The 20,432-nt window shown below is 38.5% G+C and overlaps 1 protein-coding gene across 2 annotated transcripts in view; it reads right to left on the bottom strand.

The window, feature by feature from the left end:
• Nucleotides 1-18,581, bottom strand: part of pacsin1a (protein kinase C and casein kinase substrate in neurons 1a) — a 34,176-nt gene extending 15,595 nt beyond the window's left edge. Inside the window, exons 1-2 of one of the 2 annotated variants that reach the window (XM_004070920.5) lie at nucleotides 18,088-18,581; nucleotides 10,650-10,720 (exon numbers count right to left, since the gene is read on the bottom strand). The gene's annotated coding sequence lies outside the window, so the exon portion shown is untranslated. Of the gene's footprint in view, nucleotides 1-3,917; nucleotides 4,107-10,649; nucleotides 10,721-18,087 lie in introns of those variants that run through there. The other variant, XM_011477422.4, reaches the window with a different exon arrangement.
• Nucleotides 18,582-20,432: the final 1,851 nt, after the last annotated feature.

The following is a 20,432-nucleotide window of genomic DNA, read 5'->3' as shown; positions in this document are numbered from 1 at the left end:
TCTTTTGTTCCTTATGTTAAGTTGCTACATTTTTCCCCAGATTTTTTTCTTTTAATTTGCTGTCTCTTGTTTATCTGGGGGTGGTCCCAACAAAAGACCTTCTGGCATCTTCTACCTCTCTGCACATTTAACTGCTCTGTAGGATGAACTGTATAGTTTTATTCTCTGTTATCTCCTTTTGTTTGTATTCTATGATGGTATGCATATGATAGATAGATAGATAGATAGATAGATAGATAGATAGATAGATAGATAGATAGATAGATAGATAGATAGATAGACAGACAGACAGACAGACAGACAGACAGACAGACAGACAGACAGACAGACAGACAGACAGACAGACAGACAGACAGACAGACAGACAGACAGACAGACAGACAGACAGATAGATAGATAGATAGATAGATAGATAGATAGATAGATAGATAGATAGATAGATAGATAGATAGATAGATAGATAGATAGATAGATAGATAGATAGATAGATAGATAGATAGATAGATAGATAGATAGATAGATAGATAGATAGATAGATAGATGCAGCCCAATAATATTTTTTGTCTGTACGCATTGGCCAATCTTAATAAAACCTCATAGAACATAAATCTCTAAATGTTGCTTTCCACTGAATGTCAGTCTTACTTTTTAACATTTATTGAACTTTACACACTTAAAATAGAATCAAGAATTACAGAAATATTTAATTTTTTTTGTCCAAAATCCAGTTTTTTGATTGTCAACAGTATGGAGTAAAAATGATTTTAACTCATTATAATACCAATTTTCCTTTCTTCATATCCTAGTTCTTAATGAGAAAACAGATCTCAACAGATCTCAACTGTGCTGATTTTGAGAAAAGCTTGGACAGGTGTAGAGAAAAGTGAAGTTCAAACAACTAAAACAAGTATCAAATAGTTGGCAGTGGATTCAGATCGGCCGGCTCGTGTGAATAGAACTGACATTAAAACAGAAAAGAAAAGGATTGAGTCAAATCAAGACATTTGCCCCTGTCTGTGTGTCCGGTCATTATTTGCCCTCATCACCAGCTCAGAGCTGTAATCGCTGGCTCCTCCTGGAGTCGCTCACCATTCTCGGGGGGTTTATATGTATTTATTTGTCTGACATGTGTTCAATATCTCACCAACAAGGAGAAAGTAAAAGACACTCCTCACTGCTAAATTGGTATTGAACTTTGAGGCCCAATCCATTTCTGCTTTTATGACTAATGCCTTTTTTCCTGGAGAGATACAGCCAGTACAGTGGGAGTGTACAAGACGAATATTCTTCCAGCTTGACTCCTTTTTCATTTATCGCTCAGATAATTGTTTTTTAAATTTTGCATATGTGGATAAAAATCTGTTTTTGTTGGATACCACTGTTTGCACCTCATGCACAACTTTGTTCCTGCTTTAGATAGAGTTCAGTGTAGATGAAGGAGGACTTGGGGCCATTTTCAGATCATACACTGAGTCAGGAGTTTTTCACATTGCTGCGTCACAAATTCAGGTTACGACAAGTTTTCATGCCTCCTCCTTCTAAATTTTCTCTGCAGCAAAGTACAGCTGCTATACTGACGGTTCTTTAGTCTCCAGAAGAAATGCTTCGTTAGATTCATCTGGAAATCAGCAAAAAAAAAAGGTAAAAGATAGACAAAAAGAAGAACCTGTCAAATTGTTCAAGAGGACTCAATCTGCTGGAAAGTCAGCGTTTCTACTCAACCATGACCAATTTAAACAAGAATCACTTTATCAAGGTTACTACTTTAGTTACAACCACCAGTGTTTCTGAGCATTTCATTTATTAGTAGTTATTGAAACTATAAAGAATTCTGATTTAATTTCAGAGTTATTGGTTTATTTCAAGCATTGATTGTAAACAATAAAGCAAAACCACACAAATATATCGAAATCATTATGGAATGTATTGATTAAAAAACAAAAACAAAAAACGTAAATGTAAGAAGAAAACAATGGTGTCTCACAATCATAAATAAAACTATTTGCAGGTATGTATACAATACACACTTTAGCCCCATTAGATACATTAACTATAGCGATTATTACCTAAAGTCAAGTAGAGTTTGATTTATTGCTTGAAAAGGAGTGGGAAGAAGCAAACTTATATAATCCCACCCCTACTGAGTTATTTCCTTTTACATTTTTGCATTAATGTCATATTCCAGTTCTGATCAAATCAAGTGCAGATTTTGTTGTTGTTGTCATGTAACAAAATAAAGTGCATATTGATTATCCTCAGATCATTTTCTTCGCACATCATGTGTTTAGAATTCAACTCCAAAGTTGAATTTCTTGACACCCACTGATGCGAATATGCATCAAACCACCTTTGCTCCAAAGTTCAGGGGTCAATGGGTTAATCCCTGCATCTTTTGCTGGCAAAAACTAAACTGGACACAATTTCTACCCTTTTTGATTGGTGTGCATTGTTGCTGTTTAGAATTCCTCAGACTTTCCAGGAAGTGGCTGGAACTTTTATTAACTTTTTATGACAAAAATTTAACTATACTCACAATGTTTAAACATTTTGTTAAGCCAATTAAAAATAATCAACTTGATTGTAACGAGACCTTTTAGCCCTTGTGCTATCTTAGATGACCCTTATTTTGAAGTGTTATTCCTACCATGACAAAGGTGGATAAAGGTGGAAAGATTTCATGTTATCCATGGACACCAGTGAGATTCACAAATCATTGAAGAAAAAAGGTTCAGAGCACTGTCTAGTGGGTCTAGATGACCCAACTCCCAATGTTAAAGTGCCTAGGATAGCACAAGGTTTAAAGATGGAATGACAACAACCCAACATCAAGGTCAATAAATATGAACACTTATTGAAGGAAAATGTAAGAAGAAAGTATCTAACATATTTCAAAAATATCCTGCATGTACAGTTGCTGTCAGATGAATCCAGTTGCTCTATTTATTTTTCTCCTCTCTTTATAGTGGTCGACTTTCTGATGCAAGCAGCTAGAAAGTTAAGCTGCTCTAAAGGAGCGTTTCTTAATCCCAGTCAACAGGACCGGCCGAGCTACCTGTCCTTCAGCTAAGTCACCCAATGAGCTTCAGCATCTAAGACTACAATGCCTATTAACATTAAAGCCTTTTAAAGCTCTGGCACAAAACCTGAGACCAGGAATAAGCATTGTTCAGCTAAAACTCACACATTTCTTCTACGCAAAAATATTTTGACAGAAACACGAAAGCTTGGAAAACCTACAGAGGTCTTTGTGATCCGTCTCAGAACGCTGACAAACACAAAGATGAGTTCCAGGTTTTTAAACTGCTAGTTAACGCATCAGACAGCCTTATGAATGCTCAAGTCGATAAAAAGCAGAGAAACGACTTGTGCTTTTGGCCTTAGCTTGTCAGGTCAGGCTCAGACACAACGTACATCAATGAAAAACCACAGATTTGGTCTTTTTGGGGGGAATCGGACGGAGCCGCTTCAAGTTATGAAGGTCAATCTACCTCAGTGACAGTGAACACACCTCTCATTCCCCACAATATGACCCAATGAGCAAAATTAAAAAAAATAGCGAAAACATACTACTCATTATTTCAAGTGTCATAATAACAAGATATGCTTGTAACCAACACAAACACACACAAATGCTTTAAGACGTTCGCTTTTAAAGACTTAGTATTTAAAAAGAAAAGACTGTGAGTTTGTCATTTTATGTTTCAAAATCTTCTTTGGGAGCATCTTTTAGTTTGAAAGTCATTGTCTCAACAGTTGCTGACAAAGCAGTCCTTTCTGCAAGCTTTAGTCTGTCAGCGCCTGTTGCCATTGCACAGAAGGGATTTCAGTCAAAGATATAAGACAACTTCTTACGACAAACCAAACATGTTAACTTTTGCTGCTACCGTTTTCTTTTCTTTTTTTGCACATGTACTTACCAAAGTTGGCTCCATCATTGAGAAAAAGAAGGGAATCCACAAATGTTTGGATGTTTTTGCCTCCTCTACAGTCCAATTATAATGACTAGGACTCCAACAGATAAAAGTTCTATCTTCCCAACCTCTGTGGTCAAAGTGAACCCAGACTGAACAATGTGTCCAACCAAAACAGTGTGTCTCAGAGACTGAGCGATAATCCTGCAGAGTGTCATCTGAATAGCTTTGGAGGGGGAGGGAGCTCACCAGAAAGACGAGCAAAGAAGCTGATAGGACGACTGGGGACAGAAAGACAAGGGACGGGGAAAGTAATGCTGGTGTGAAATTCCACCTCCTCTCACTTTTTCTTTTTTTTTTTAATACTGCAAATGCTCTGTTGGCATAAACAAGCTCAACACACCAATGCCCGCACTTTGCAGTCATTTAATTCACCTAAACATTAAACACAAGCATGAGGGATTAAAAAAAAAAAAAAAAAGGGAGCAAAGACGGCCAAGCTGCAAACTTCAGTCAGGAGTCCAGTACCTTCAAAGCACTGAATGAGACCCACAACACATCATCTAAGCTTGTTAAGGTAAGAAGATTTCGCTGAGACGAACTAACTTTACTCCAGCACACATTTAAGCTCGATGTGTTCACTCTGACGAAACACCAGCGCTGCAAAAACGCAGGTATCAACTAAGACTGAGTCAGCAACATGTTTGGTTTTATAATTAACAGCTTCAAGACTCACCCTAAAGAAAATAGTGTTTTTGGTGTTTTTAATATGTTCTTTTGGATTTTTCTCCTGGTGGAGGACATTTATAAAGAAAATTAAGCCTAAAATGCTTTACTTAATTAATGTGAATCAGGAGGAGACAAAAAAATCTATCCACTTGTAGATGACTACACGTCTTTGTTTTCCTCGTGCGATCTGGCATCCGGACCAAAACTGTATGGCTGGATGGATTCGATATCACGTGGGGTTGACTGTAAGCTAATGGTAGAAAGAAAGTGTAAACAGATGGGGGACGGGAAGGGGGGGGGGGTTCCGCCCACAACTCAGAGGCGAATTTCTAATGAACTCCTGCTGCTCTGCACAAACTGTGAAAAAAACAATTGCACTTTTTTCAAATAATGCTAATCTTTATTAAAAGTGAACTGGGAAGACTTTTAAAATAGATCAAAAGGTGATTATAGTGGGGGTTTAAATGCTCTTAATGGGCCCTTCCCTTCTGTTGTCATCAGAGGAGGAGGTAACAATGCCAACCAAACATTGGGGATGCAACAAAAATGGCGAGCAATGTTGGAGCTATCCAGCCGTCCAGTTTTGAGATTCGAGCTCAGACAATGAAAACAAAGACGTTTAAGATTCTAGTCGTCTAAAAGTGGATGCATCAGAATGGAGCGGAGCAGGGAGCTTGTGGCTTGCCAATTGTAGCTTCTGTGTCACAACTACATGTGTTTTTCAAACGGCAGTTTTTCATCTGTTCTTGATTCACAACAATTTGAATAAAGAAATACTCAGAAGTGCAATTTTAAAGCTTAATTTTCTTTACATATGTCCTCCATCTTGATAAAAATCCCACAAGAACATGTTAAAAACACTAAAAACAAAATTTTCTTCAGGGTGAGTCTATTGTGGGTCTCAAGGAGCAGCTGGGCTACCTCTGATTGGACTAGAAGGAACAAGTGGGCCAGAACGGAGGCCCAACACATCAGCACAGAGATGTGATTCATCCCATGGTGCAGCACAGAACAAACAGGCGGGGGGATGTTGCCAAGAGACAGCACTGCCTTGTGCAGACTTCACACGCGTCACATCATAAAGCTCGGCATGTGGCCGACGCTTTGGACAAGAGCAAGAAGGCGGGTTTGCTGATGACCATCAAGTAAACTTGAAGTGTCTCTGCGTCCGGCACAGTCAAGACGGAATGGAGCTTAATGAAAATGCAGGCTGAAGGGAAAAATGCAGCAGGGAAAGGGAGGAACAATAGAACAGAACAATGCACTGGATTTAAAGGACAACTATTGTATTCAACCCCTGAAACTGGACCGCTCTACAGTCTTCAGCTGTTGAAGTCTTGAAAATGGAGAATCGGGTATAATGCCACAAGTAAAACCAGTTCGGTAGTGTGCACCAGGGTCTCATGGGAAAATACAGCCTTCGGTGACTGTTTCCCCCCTCTGGCACATTTATAAGCACAATGTGGTTAAGTGATACTAAAAATCTGAACATCTTTAGTGAAATTTGAGCTGAAATCTGAGTCGGCAGTAAAGGGAATGCTATCAAAATAGCCTCATTCTTCAGAGGAGACATACTGTATGTTGATATATTGTTATTAAAAAGTTTTTTTCATAGTCAGCCAGAATGATCCTGCCAGCTACCTCCACTTAAATCACAGTTCCAAATGTAGTTTGCATTGCTGTAAAATGTTATTTTTTTCTGTTGCACACTTATATAAGAATACAAATAAAGCTTTAGAGGAACATATATAATTGAGATTATATCTGGGAGCTGAAAAGCACAACACCTTAATGGCTCAAAAGACTTCTGAAGCAGCAGCAGCCTCCAGAACTATAAGCGTGCATTATTTTTTAAGGAGCTAAACTACTATGTGTCGTTTTACATTCCTACTTAGCTTGATGGACAGGATATATTAGGTAAATGAAGTCAGGAGAAGTGTGCTGCTCCTCACTAAAGTGTTCTGCAGGAGATGTGGTCAGAACGGCCCACACAGAGCAGAAAGTGCACTTTAGCTGTGTGTGTGAACGCAGACTATTCCTACGCCACCCTTTAGGTTCAGGGTGTTTTCGATCATATAACTATAGAAATGTCTGAAGGAGTGAACGCCACAAACATGTTACATAGTTATTTGAATTTGTTAAGATTCGTTTTTTAGATGTGAGATGAAACAACACAAATAGAAGTATGTTTTTTTGATCCAGCAAAAATAGTTATTGCAAAAAAACTAAAATTAGACTAAAGTTAAACTAAAAGTATCTGCTTTTTTAGATTTCTTCTCAGAACATCAGCGAAAGATTGATTGAGATTCAGATTTTCTCTTCAACAGAGCTTCTTTTTGCAAGCCACATTAGTTTTTTCCCCTTTGTGGCACCAGCTGTAATTATTACATTTTAATAATATTGCACAGCTTAGCTTACTAGGCTTACTCATATTAAAGTTTTTTAAACTTTTTGGTCAAACAAAACCCCCAACCATCTGAGATATTTCTAAGCATTTTTTTTGTCCTAACAACATGCTTTTTCTCTTTGCCAAAATCGACCAAAAGTAATATTATTGGAAAAGTGAGTAGAAAATAGGAAGTTGAACAATTCACATAGTGATGAAATAAAATAGCTTAATCCAAAATAAAATATCAAAAGAGGGTTTTTTAATTTTATCGTAGCTGCATTTTCAATGGACACAGTAAACTCAGGCCCCTGAGAAATAAATCAAAAATTTTTCAAATTTCAAAAACTTTCCCTTGTGCTATCCTAGGCAATTTAACATTGGGAGTTGGGTCATCTAGACCCACTAGACAGTGCTCTGAACCTTTTTTCTTCAATGATTTGTGATCTTTACTGGTGTCCATGGATTACATGAAATCTTTCCACCTTTATCCACCTTTGTCATGGTAGGGAGAACACGTCAATGTAAGGGTGGGGTCATCTAAGATAGCACAAGGGTTACATGAGAAAAGAAAATCTGCCAATGGGGTAAAAAAAATACAAATTCATTTTTTAAGAAAAACATTCTGAGACATGTTTTCTTAAACTATGATTATTTTTTATAGAAAATCTTTCTTGATGAAATTATTTGTCTTGCAGGACAGGGAAAAAAAGACACATTTTCTTCAAACAAGCATCTTTTTACTTCCTTAAGATTTAGTTTTTCCAGTATACACCATAAAAAAAAAAGTCCAACCATGTAGACATGTAACGGAGCAGGTACCTTACACGTTAATCTTTTCCAGACTTTATCAGGCAGATATGGTAATAACGGTATTGTAATCCATTTTGACCGGTCCCTGTGAATGCTTTTGAGTCATCACTTCAAACCAATAAGCTTAGAAGACTTGGCTGTCTGATCCTTTTGCTGCCAGTCTGCTGCTCAAAGCTGCTTCTTTGTGGGTTTCCATAAGGTTTCTACTTTATAATCACTTATTCCTCACTTATCCTGAAACTGCAGAATACAGTACATCCAGAGTCTGGTATGTGAATTGCGAAAAGATCATCAGCAATTAACTTCATTGATTTCTCGATTTCTCCACCCACAGGGAGAATCAGCACCAGGTTGTTTGGAGGTAATTTATGCCGACAAACCAACTGTCTTCAGATAGCTTGATAAAAGCTTGTTCTTTGGTTTACTATAATCAAATGCTGGCAGAAGGACCAGCTTTTACAAAAACAAGAGAAGAGCTGCAAAAAAGAAAGTAGAATAAAGACCAAATACACTGACCAAAAATATAAACGCAACACTTTTGTTATTGCTCCCATTTCTTATGGTATGAACTCAAAGATGTGAAACATTTTCCACATACACAAAATAACCAGTTCTCTGAAATATTGTCCACAAATCTGTCTAAATCTGTGATAGTGAGCACTTCTCCTTTGCCAAGACAATCCATCCCACCTCACAGGTGTGCCATACCAAGATGCTGATTAGACAGCATGCTTATTGCACAGGTGTGCCTTAGACTGGCCACAAGAAAAGGCCAGTCTACATTCATGTATCAATTTAGCTGTCTTTTAGATTAAAGAAATATATCTATAGTATGCTATACGCAGAACATCATGTTGCCAGAAATTTGGTTTATTCTCAAAACAAGTGCATTTTGTGTTTAGCCTAAATTAGCTGCAACATGCTAGCATGCTATGTAGCATTGACTGTAAATGAGAACAGGAATGAGTGACCCCTCCCCCCCCTCATATTTCATACAGGAAATACCTGCCGGTCCCAAAAAGTTGAAATCCTTCAGACTTTTATTGAAACATAAACAACTATTACTTAGTCATGTTTGTCCGAATGTTTGTTACTTTCTTTTAATTTTTGCTATTCCTACTTTTTTTTTTCATGATATTTTTGCTGTAGTGCATGTTATTCAACTAATATACTGACCAAACAGATGCCTCAGTAAAAGTAAGTGGTCTCATGTCAAAAGTTTGAAGCGTTTAGTTGACAGATTCTCCTGAGCCTGCTGTGGAAGGATTGTGGCCTTCCAACAAGCTCTCTCCTTATTGGAGAGGGAGGTTGCCATAGAAATGTGGACTCGGACCGACACAGACCAATCAAGGCTTACAGAGGACGTCTGGTTCCAACGTGGTGACGGACATATTGCAGAAAAATGGCAGTATAATTGACTTCATTTCATTGGAATCAGAATCAAGTCATTTTCTATGGGTGACATCACACTTGCTCAGTCCAGTTCTCTTATACAGTCAATGGTACGTAGCAAAACAATGATGAAAACATTGTTTTCCCAGACAGAGAGAGAAGTAAAGACATGCTGTGTTAACGAGAAGACAACATCAAAACTGTGTTGTGATTCAACACAGTGTCGTGCTGCAGTGGTTATGTAACTAGGAGCCTCTTGCCACAAGCCTTGCGGTGACAGTGCAGGGAAGACAGGAGGAAAATAGTAAGGGGGAGGGTAGAAGAACAGAGGAGAGAGCAACAGACATACTGTGACAGAAGGTGATGATGGAGGAATGAACTGCAGCAAAGGGCAAGAAGAAGCGAAGAGGATGGAGGCGCCGCTCCTGCCTCCCCTGACGTACAGGCCGACAGAGGCAGCAGAGGAGGGGAAGGAGAGAACGCGCAAAGAAACAGTTAAGCTCTTTGAACACTCAAGCTTTCTGCTTTTTTATCATTTAGCTGCCAGATGCTGATCTGAATACTGATGGGATGTCTTAAAAACCACCGCCCTAGCATGTGTGTAAGTGACTGAGAAGTGAATGGAGGAAGAAGAGTCAATAAGAGGATAAAAGTGCAAGATAATATTCAAATAAAACACAATTTGTGATTCTTCAACTGAAACTAATCAGAAGATATGTAATTAATCATATTTCTTTGTTCCCCTAAAAAATTCAACTTAAAATCTGAGTTTAATTTTGAAAATTTAAATTGACTGTTAGTAAAAGGTAAAAATTGGATGCTATCTTCCATAAGAGAGCAACATTTTGTTTTTATTTGATATAAATTGCAAATTATTAAATAGAACGAAGAAAAAATTACATTTAGACACGAATAAACATGGATTATTTGCATTACTACTGTGTTACACATCTGCTAATGCTACGAGAAGCCATATAAAGTCTGTCTAGTGTTATGATCCATCTTCGTTTTCCAAATCTAGACTGCACTGAATCCCTGGTGATGTCTTTATGAAAGTAGGCCATCAGGCTGTAATGGGTCTCTTTGCCCCTTGTAAATACAAACAACTGTGGTCCCCCATCAAATTACCGCTGAATGCCATTGTTGCAGCAAAAGTGTGCCATAACGTACACAACATAAAAAAAGATCCAGCAAGAGAAAAGGGTAAGGCTTGAGTTATGACTTTAAGACGCCCAGAGGCCCCCTGAATGAAATAATCAGAATTTCTCAAATATTACTCTTAAAAATTAAGAAACCAAAGAGCCATTATTAAGTGGTGACTTAACAATCACACATTAGAGGGTTTTTATAAGTTGTCAACTCTTGCTGACATCTGGGAAATGTTGAAATAACAGAAAGCTCAAAGTAGGTCAGCTCACCTTCTCCACCAGTGGGAGGTCAGGTTTCCATAAACCTTCTGGAGAACTTTTTGGCCCCTGCAGGAGATCACCTGTGAAGAAACAGCATGCCGTCAGTCCTTTTAGCAGACGTAAAAGGAAGCTGTTAATGACGATAAAAATGGAAATTAGCAAAGGACATGTCAGCACATTCATTTAAGTCCACTAAGATTAGATATGTTTCCTTATGAAACGTTGTAAGGAAAAGGGGAGCTGACACTTACAAAAGAAGAATTTAGATATTAAATAATCAGCTTTTTTGGCTTTAGTAGCTAATCATGGTTGCTTCTCCTTGAAATAAATATGAAAAAATAGTACAGCTCAAAGGTCTTTGTTGCTTCTTTAATTGCTGCATTTTGCTTTTTTAGTGGTTTCTGAATCCAACAGAAATGGAACTAAAAAACAGCTTCTTAAAACAACTTTAGCTTCACAGTTCAGAAACCATCATCTCACTATTTCAAAATATACGAAAACTTTCAGTGATATAGAAATTATGAGAATTCACTATGTTTTCAATAACTCTGGATGATGTGGAAAATACATTATGCAACTTGTGTACAACTTTTCAGCTGTACGTCTTTTCCTTTTCTGGTATTTCCAATTGTGTACACAACCAGATTAGCACCTGCTGGAGGAATGAGTATTATTATGTATTATAAAAATGTTCAAACTCTTTGAGATATGAGCAAATATTTTAATATATTTTTAAATTTTGAAGCATTCTTCCTTCTAAATGAATATGTATTGATTACTCTTGTACACTACTCCAAAACAGAAACTTCTGCGTTTCACCGTGGTTGCATGGTGATGTGGTGGTTAGCACTTTCAGCTCACAGCAGGAAACCTCAGCAGGGAACTCTGTGTGCATTTTGATTGTTCCGTCAGAGCATGCGTGGGTTTTCCCCAGGTACTTCCTCCCACAGTCCAAAGACTAATGTCTTACAGGTCAATTAGACATTGCAGAGGCTCCGGACTCATCTGAATACAGTCGAGATGACTGCCAGCAGAGATCATGACCCCAACGCGTATAGAAATCTGATGGAATTTGCCACATGTCTAGTTTTCATTCTCACCTTTACTTTTTTGTTTTGAATGCTTTTTTTGCTGCTGTCCAGCTGATGCTCATTGACTGCTCCAAGTCATATGCTGTTAAATTCCGATATTAAAGAGCTGTTTAAAAGTGGAGCAGCTGGAGAAGCTGATGGTGGGAGGCTAACGTATCGTGTGTTTGTAGATATGGCAGTCATGTGTTGTTCCTTACTTTGTTTTCAGTACGTTTTGTTTCATCGTTTTCATAGTCTAATGCTCAATTTCTACCTCCATGGGTTCAAGAAGGGAGAGCTGTGAGGGGCTGAGGTCTGTTTTTGTTGTATTTTTCTGTACAGCACTGTGTTCTACATTGTACAAAAAGTGCGATATAAATCAAGATTGATTTGATTATGTTGGCATGACACCCCCCCCTGTAGGTTCATTTGTCAACATGAATCTGAATAACTAGAAAAAAACCACCATATCTGAACTCTGGTGTTTGCTATATGTTTCTGTCTCTGTGTCTGTCTGGATAAACATCTTACAGACCCAATAAATGTACTTGTTTGCAAATTTCTGGGACATATACAAATATAGGAATGTTGTGTACATTTATCAAAGTGAAGCTTCTTCAAATCTATGCTGAGGTCAGAGGTAGTTTGCCCAACAAAATGTTAGTTTTTGCACAATGGAGCGATTATGCACAGTTTCAAGCGAAAAATCCTTTTTTAGCTAAATAAATCTACTTGCATTCACACCTCCACTTTTCATTCGTGTCCTCACAATTCTTTTTGAAGGAGTTATTTTTACATATGCTCTACATTTATTACAGGAGTGTAAATCAGGAAAATGTCTGTCTCATTTAGGTGGATCTGAAGGTGAGCTCCAAATAGAGAGAACAATAGAGTTGAACTCAGGTCACATGCCTTTTAATGGGTTAATGAAGCGCCTGCTGATAAGTTGCCGATGTCCAAAGAGATATAAATATCCATTTATTCATTTATCGGCAGAGCTTTTGGACCAGAGCAATAGCTCACTTGTTGCTTCCTGCAACAACTTTTATTTGCACTTTTATTTGTTTACACAACCTGAACTTAATCTATTTTCGCATTTTTGCCTCAAATTTAGGTTAAATAGGTTCAATAGTCTTGATGACAAGACACAAATACGTGCAATAATAAAGTAACACATAGGACAACTGTGCTGATGGATTCCTGATTGAAAAAAACAGCCCTACTCACCCAGATTATATTCAAATTTGAGCAATAATTTGAGCCAACTGACTTGAGTCCTTTAATCCGTAATTAAAGTTTTCATATGTAAAGGCTTCACAACCATTAGTTTGGGATTAATAGGCTAAATTGCACATTAGGAGTGGAATTCACAAAAAAGGTTGCATACATTCACATTGTAAAGAAATTCATGTGGCAGTTTTGGAATGAATTACGTATTTGCACTCATTCGTAACTTTCTTTCTCCTCTAAGATTTTTTTTTAGAAATGCCCGATCCAAATTGTGTTTCTGGTGTTTTGAACATGTTGTTGTGGCATTTTTCTGATTATGCAGGACATATATTAAAAAAATTAGCTTAAAATGGTCATTTATTCATTCATTCATTCATTCATTGAATGAATGAATGAATGAATGAATGAAAAATGAGCTTAAAATTGCATTGAAATTGAATCAGAAGCAGATGTTGTATGTATGGAAGAGCTTATTTGTGAAGCTGGATCGGTAACAAGCTCCCTGCTCCTCTCCATTCTGATGCATCAACTTGCAGACAAATAGATCCATGTACGTCTGCGTTTTCTCCGTCAGAGCTGCCGTCTCCTTGAAACTGTCCAACTGGATAGCTCAAATTTTGCTCGCCATTTTTGTTGCACCAGTTATGCTAGGTTGGGAGTGTGAATAAGCTAGCGGGAGAGCATGTAAACAGAGAGCTCTCACTTATGGGTGATGGGAAGGAAAGGCAGAAGTATTCTTGATTTGGGCTAAAAACGTCATAAATAAAAGATCAATAGATGATCAGAGTGAGACCTTAAAAAAAAGCTACAAAACTCAGTTCCTGGAAATAAAACTGTGTTGAACATTTTTAAAATTGACCAGATGACCAACGTCTGACTAATCTGGAGTTTGTTGTGGTCAGGAAAGCATAATGAGGTTATTATTATGTTGAGAGCTGATATCTTTCTCCGATCGATCAGAAAACACATCAACTTTCTTTTACACTTATAAAACCTTATAAATTTTTTAATATGGAAAAGTACTCACGCTATTTTTGTAAATGCAGCTTGATCCTTAAAAAGCATTCAAATTTTGATGAATTTCAGATCTCCCACAACGATGACTCTTCAGCAAATGTGTCATGCTTATAAACTGTGACTAACATTGTTTGTTTGTTTGTTTCTTCTCAGCTGAAATGTGTCAGTGGTAAGTCATTCAAGAGGCTAATTTTTCTCTCCATGTTCTGTGTGTGCCGAGTTGAGCTCCTATGCTTTCACGTGAACACAGTTTGTAGTTGAGAGGCTATATTTGGCAGGCAGACCGACTCAAGGCAAAAACAATGACCAAAAAGGTGCTCATCGAGGGGTGCAGCAACAAAGTATCATTTGCACGAGACAACAGCAACCCCTGATGGTTTCTGTATTTTTTCAAACTCAGTCAAGTGGCTTTAAAAATAAAAATGTCAGCTTAAACTGATCTGAAAATGGGCCTTTATTGATGGAAAATCATTGTTTATTTATTGAGTTTTGAATTAGAAAATGATAAAAAGCAGTCTGGAATAGCTGGTAGAATTAATGTGCGAGCTGTTGACCAACGCACCCATTAGTGACACAAAGACTTTCCTCAAAGTCATCCATAACTCATACCCACTTTGTCTAGATCAGCCTCACTGGGGTCATTGCAGGGTAAAATAAAAGTCTCTTAAAGTGCGAGTGAATATGTTGGACTTAGATATTTTATTTAAAAAAATTAAATGCATCAATGTTAAATCTTTTCTTGGGTCAATTAATTTAAAAAAAATGGAATAAGTTGTTGAAGAAACTGGACTATGAATTGTCTAAAGTCAAAATCCATGCTGATGCCTTGGCTTCATGGCATTTACAGCCAGTTTATATGTGAAAATGATATCATTTCTGATGTTTTCATATTTTGGAACACTTTTCTAAACAATTTTACTCAAGGACAGACTTTCTTTTTTTAATTAACATGATGTCAAACTATATTTTCATTTTAAAAAAGGAAGAAGAAGAGAAAAAATAAAGCAAAACCCACAGTTGAGAAGTTGAGTTCTGCTGAGAAAAAAAAAATAGATTTGTGGTGTTTAAATAAATGGAAAACGTGTTGCTATTCAGATTCCATTTGTAATCAATAAAGAGACTTAAACATGATATTTAAGTCCAAAGCAAGTTAATAACAAAAAGTGTGTGAATGTAAGAAAAAAGGAATTACTGTAGAAACAAAACAAGAGTTTGCAAGGAAGCACAAAGTTTTCTGAGATGTGCAAAGACATCAAGTGCAGGTTGAAAGATCCTGTACGTTTAAATATAATCAGAACTGACAACGAATTCATGCAACAAACTGAAAATCCTGCCAGCCTTCTCTAAAAATGCAGTGCACCATTTTTTGTGTTTCCCAAAACTACTGCATTACATGGCTTCCTGCAGGCACAAAAAGTATTATTTGTCAGTTTTTAATAGTTACAGTAAGGCGACAAAACTCCAATTTTAAAAATATTGTTTTAGAGTCCACAAATCCTGAGATTTATCTTTATAGTGTTCCACGGTCACTTCTTGATAAGCTTAGATTAACATTACCTGGATTTGCATCTTAAATATGATAAATGTGTGATTAAATCTAAGAAATATACGTTAAAAAATGTTATTTATTTCCCCTCCTGGGTAAAAGAACTGCCATGTTTAACTCTAAAATGTTGTCTAAAATAGTTTAAAATTGTACCCCTGGAATCATGTTAACAAAATAGGATGCTCCTGTCGTGTGAAAGGCATCATCTATCTTCCACTGGGGATAGTCTTCCCGTGTGTGTTCTCCTCCTCGGTGCAGAAAGAAATGAGACACCCCATCCTCCTGTCCGACTCCCTTGCCCCTGAATTGGTTATTTTTTCACACCCTGTCAGAGAATGCTATCTCCTCCTCAGCGCCAGAAACGACAACGTTAGCCCTAAACACACGCCAGCACATCACAGAGGCCTTTGAAAATGCTATCCCACCCTTTCACACCTCGCCCTCTGTTTTTGGCACATGATGCTCCACAAACTCAGAGGAGCAACAAGACCAAAAAAGGTCGCTAACGACAACCTTCTCTTTCCCCCCTTTGTGGGTTGAGTTTGAGGAGGTGGAGGCAGAAATAACTCAAAAGTTTGTTCATCAGGCAAATCTGTTTACAAGAACGTCAAGCTGTAGCAGTTCAGTGCGAAAATAAAAACCCACCAGGAGACTCCAACAACTTTTATGCCCAAATTGTCCCTAAACCATTTCCATATTAACCTCCTGGGTTTCATCAACTGCAGTGCTGATGGTACAAAATGCTCACGTAACCGATTTTCTGCCAGAGTTTACAGAGAACCGTGAATCAGGCTGGCCTTTGGAAGACAATAAAAACCAATCATCCCCCTGATAAGATATATCCGGTGCAGGGGGGCGTTGTTGACCTGCCATAACCAGAAGCACAACAGTGGGGGTTGGGGGGGGGGGGGGGGTGAATACCCAAAATGGACAACACGGAAGGAGTATAGTAAACACAACAGGAGCTGAGGCGAGAGCCTTTAAAACAAGAAGATTCTCAAAGCCAAATTGGATGGATGGATGGATGGATGGATGGATGGATGGATGGATGGATGGATGGATGGATGGATGGATGGATGGATGGATGGATGGATAGATAGATAGATGGATAGATAGATAGATAGATAGATAGATAGATAGATAGATAGATAGATAGATAGATAGATAGATAGATAGATAGATAGATAGATAGATAGATAGATAGATAGATAGATAGATAGATAGATAGATAGATAGATAGATAGATAGATAGATAGATAGATAGATAGATAGATAGATAGATAGATAGATAGATAGATAGATAGATAGATAGATAGATAGATAGATAGATAGATAGATAGATAGATAGATAGATAGATAGATAGATAGATAGATAGATAGATAGATAGATAGATAGATCTCTCCAGCCTCTTTTTGGCTTTCCTGGGGACACCTTGGCTATGTTTGTTATTTCAGAACCATGGACAGCTCCAAAGACGAGGTGTCCCCTGTCAGTGCGTGTTATTTTCGACAGGACTGCATGTTGGGGGGGGGGGGGGGCGCAGCAGCTTCAGCATTTGGGGGTGTGTGTGAGACGCCCCATGCAGCTGCCGTGGAGCGCAGCCTTTCCATCGCGCATCTTCATCTTCATCATTACACAGCGTGAGGCGGCCTTGTCAATATCCAGCGTACAGGAGACGGGAAAGCAGAAAAAACATGACTCTGGGATGCTTCAGTCAGCTGTGAACCCAGATGCATTTCAGCTCGGGGAGCAGATTTGATGAATGATTAAAACACCACCTGCACCTAATCCCATGTAGAAAGCGGGATGCTCCTCCTCCTCCTCCTCCGTGGTGCTGTTGGTTTGTTAGAGGGAAAAACAATGACGCGAGCGATGGCTCCTGACAACCAATTACATAACGTCAATGCTGCGCGCTGGCATTAACATTCGAGTCCATATTTGTCGAGAAGTCCTCAAGCACAAAACGGCCATTTTTTTATTCATTTTTTAACATCAAGCGAGGTGTTTAACTCTGGGAAGCTGCTCTTCCACTCAAAGCAGAGAGGATGACACCATGAAAGATGCTCCATGGTGTTCGTCCATTTAGAGTGCGCGTAAAATGGCAATCTCTAGTTTGAACAAAACCAACATTCCTTGGCTGTAACAGGCCAACAACATCTAAATCTATGATGAGACTACTGCGTTCAGTAAATCCTAACGCAGGTAGGGCTTTCAAACTGAAAGGATGAGGTTAAACGTGTGCAAAAAACCCCACACAGTGGCTCTTTAAACCATTTAATGCAACGTATGTGCAGTTTGGATGCAAAGATAGTGTTCAAGGTGATGACAGACGGTTGTTCTTCGTCACTGGCGTGTGCAAACAGAACATCATGTAACATGATGCATGCATGGTCCCAAACTGCAAACACAAACGTTGATTGTTGTTTTTCCGAACGATCTGTACACTTGGCACTGCAGCGTGACGGAGGGATGAGGCAGCAGAGCGATGCGTCGCCCTTTCCGAGGAGGATGCTGGGCTCCACTCTCCGTGGTGCAGTACGTGGCATCAACACACAGCAGAAATAACGCGCAGGCTTCACTTACCAGAGGTGCTGCTTCTGGTGCTGAGGCGCAAAGGCAAGCCTGTAGTCTACCTCCGCAAATCACTCAGTATCACCCCCCTTTTTTTGCAGTGACAGAAGGTGACCCTGCTTCTTTTCTCCGCGAGACTCCACATCCACGAGATCACGATGCGCGCAGCAAGGGGGAGCTCCACAGCACAGGCGCGCGTTGGAGGGATGGCCCAGCTTTTACTCTCAATGGACGACAGAAATAAACTGCTGCGAGCCCAGAGAGCTAAACGAGTTCAGAGGCGAGTTTTTAAAACTCCCCCTCCCAGCACTGACCATGTAGATATGTGAAGGAGTTTTGATGGAGAAGACAAGCATCAGTATTTAGTTTGATCTGCGCAAAATAATGGTACCGTTTATATACTGGTTTGCTGTTTTGCTTTCAAAATGATCACCTTTTAAAATAGTTATATGAAACGCTTTTATGGGGAGAGCCCCCAAATGGGGTTTCCACCGTGGGACCTATAGGAAGCGAGCTTCAAGCAAGAGCTCAGCCTCCTGTTGTTGGAAACCACGCCCACATTGCACTACAGCACAGAGAAGGAGGATGGGGGTGTGTTTCCTTCCGTTTTTTTGTTTTGGTCTTCTGGCTGCCTGACAGGCCAACTGACTCATCCCCTCCTTGAAGTACGTGAGAAAGATCTGTGGATCTGTAAGGTTGAACATTGTGTGCCAAACTGTTTATCCCAGTTTAAAATGGGATTTTTTTAAAGCAAGATGGAAGCAAAGACCAACCATTTGGATGCAACAAACTGCTGAGATGCTGCACTTTTATTATAATAATTATTGCTTCTGCCAACATACTTGGCAGTCTGACTTCCATCTAAGGGGTCCAGTTTGTGGCAAAAGTGTGTTTTGGGGCATGGACAGAGACAATGAACCAAAGACAAAAACAGTGGACACAAAACCACAACTGAACCCTACACCGTTAATTGAATACCTATCAATATAAATTTACCCTTTACCTGCAAGAAAATTTAGAAATTAGAACGTACAGTAATTTATCATATGATCATCAAAGAGAACCTGCAAAGCCTCGGCCAAATTTGGATGAACAGAGAAAAACAGGTAGAAAAAAACATACAACAAACTCTACATACTACTCTAAAAACTTTTTGTGAAAGTTCCAATAAATGCTTTCCAAATTAAAATCTGAACATTTAGTCAAAAAAAAAAGAATTCCATTGCCCAGCAGAAATGTTGCAGAAGAATCACTTGGACATTTTTTTAAATCAGAATAATCCTAATGTATTGATATTTTTAAACATATATGATCTACTAGCAGTGGCAGCTTGTAAGCTACAGTACAAGTCCTCCAGCAGCAGCTGTCATTACAACCGCTGAATGTTCAGCTTCTACCGCTAGTAGCATCTGCCGTGGGTTCTTACAGCAGCTGACACTATCTCCAAAAAGTATGTTTTTTAGCTGTTATTACATGGTTTAGTTTACTACAGCTGGCAACAGAAAACACAACTGGCTTTAAACCACAGTTATTTAAGTACATTTTAAGAAGTTTTTTTTCTTTTATGCCACAATTGTGTGCCTGAATAACCAAAACTTGCCCTAAACTTCCGTTTGTTACCTTCTTTGCTAAAAAAAATTGACATCCATCAAAAATTTGTCAGTTTTTTCCCCAAACTTTTTGGTCATATATATAAACAAACAAGTGTTATTCATTCATTGATTGCAAAGCTTATGGAGGCACTATTGTTTTTATGCAGCATTCTGTTTTTTTCCACAACTAAAGGTCTGGAAGGAACAGCTTCCTCTGCTGGTAACATGGTGTCAGTGTTCTTGTATGTTATGGTTCACTGCAAACAATAACCACCTGTGTTCTGGGACAATAAGCATATGATATCCATAAATTCTCTTGGTGATGAGTTCAGGCCTCTGCTGAACAGCAGCGGGGATGGAGCACCTCCTTGGTGGATGCTGCTCTTGATGATGAATTGTGCAATAGGTTATTAGTTGACTATTGGCAATCTCCAAGGTATGGGCAATAATTCTTGTACTTCATTGGTATCACCTACCTTATCTCACTTTTCACACTGGAACATTTTCAGTAGACTTTGGTAAATTATCTCAATCAAATTATCCTTTCCATTTTTTGGCATTTAAATATGTTTTCCAAAGAATCCAAAAAACTTAATCAGCTAAAAAAAAATCCTCTTTTTTTCCAAACTGTGCATAACAAGGAACGATTCAGTTTCAAGTATACAGAAACAGCTTCAGAACAGAAAGAGGTGAGCTTTCAGGAAATTTCCATCTATCTATTTTCAGAACCCGCTCCATCCCTTTTAGGGTCAACAGGCTGCTGGA

This window comes from Oryzias latipes, chromosome 7, assembly GCF_053564925.1.
Source record: "Oryzias latipes strain Hd-rR chromosome 7, Olatipes_Hd-rR_3.1".
In the NCBI taxonomy this organism is placed as follows: domain Eukaryota; kingdom Metazoa; phylum Chordata; class Actinopteri; order Beloniformes; family Adrianichthyidae; genus Oryzias; species Oryzias latipes.
Note: the sequence above shows the minus strand (reverse complement) of the source record. Positions and strands in the feature narration are given on the sequence as shown.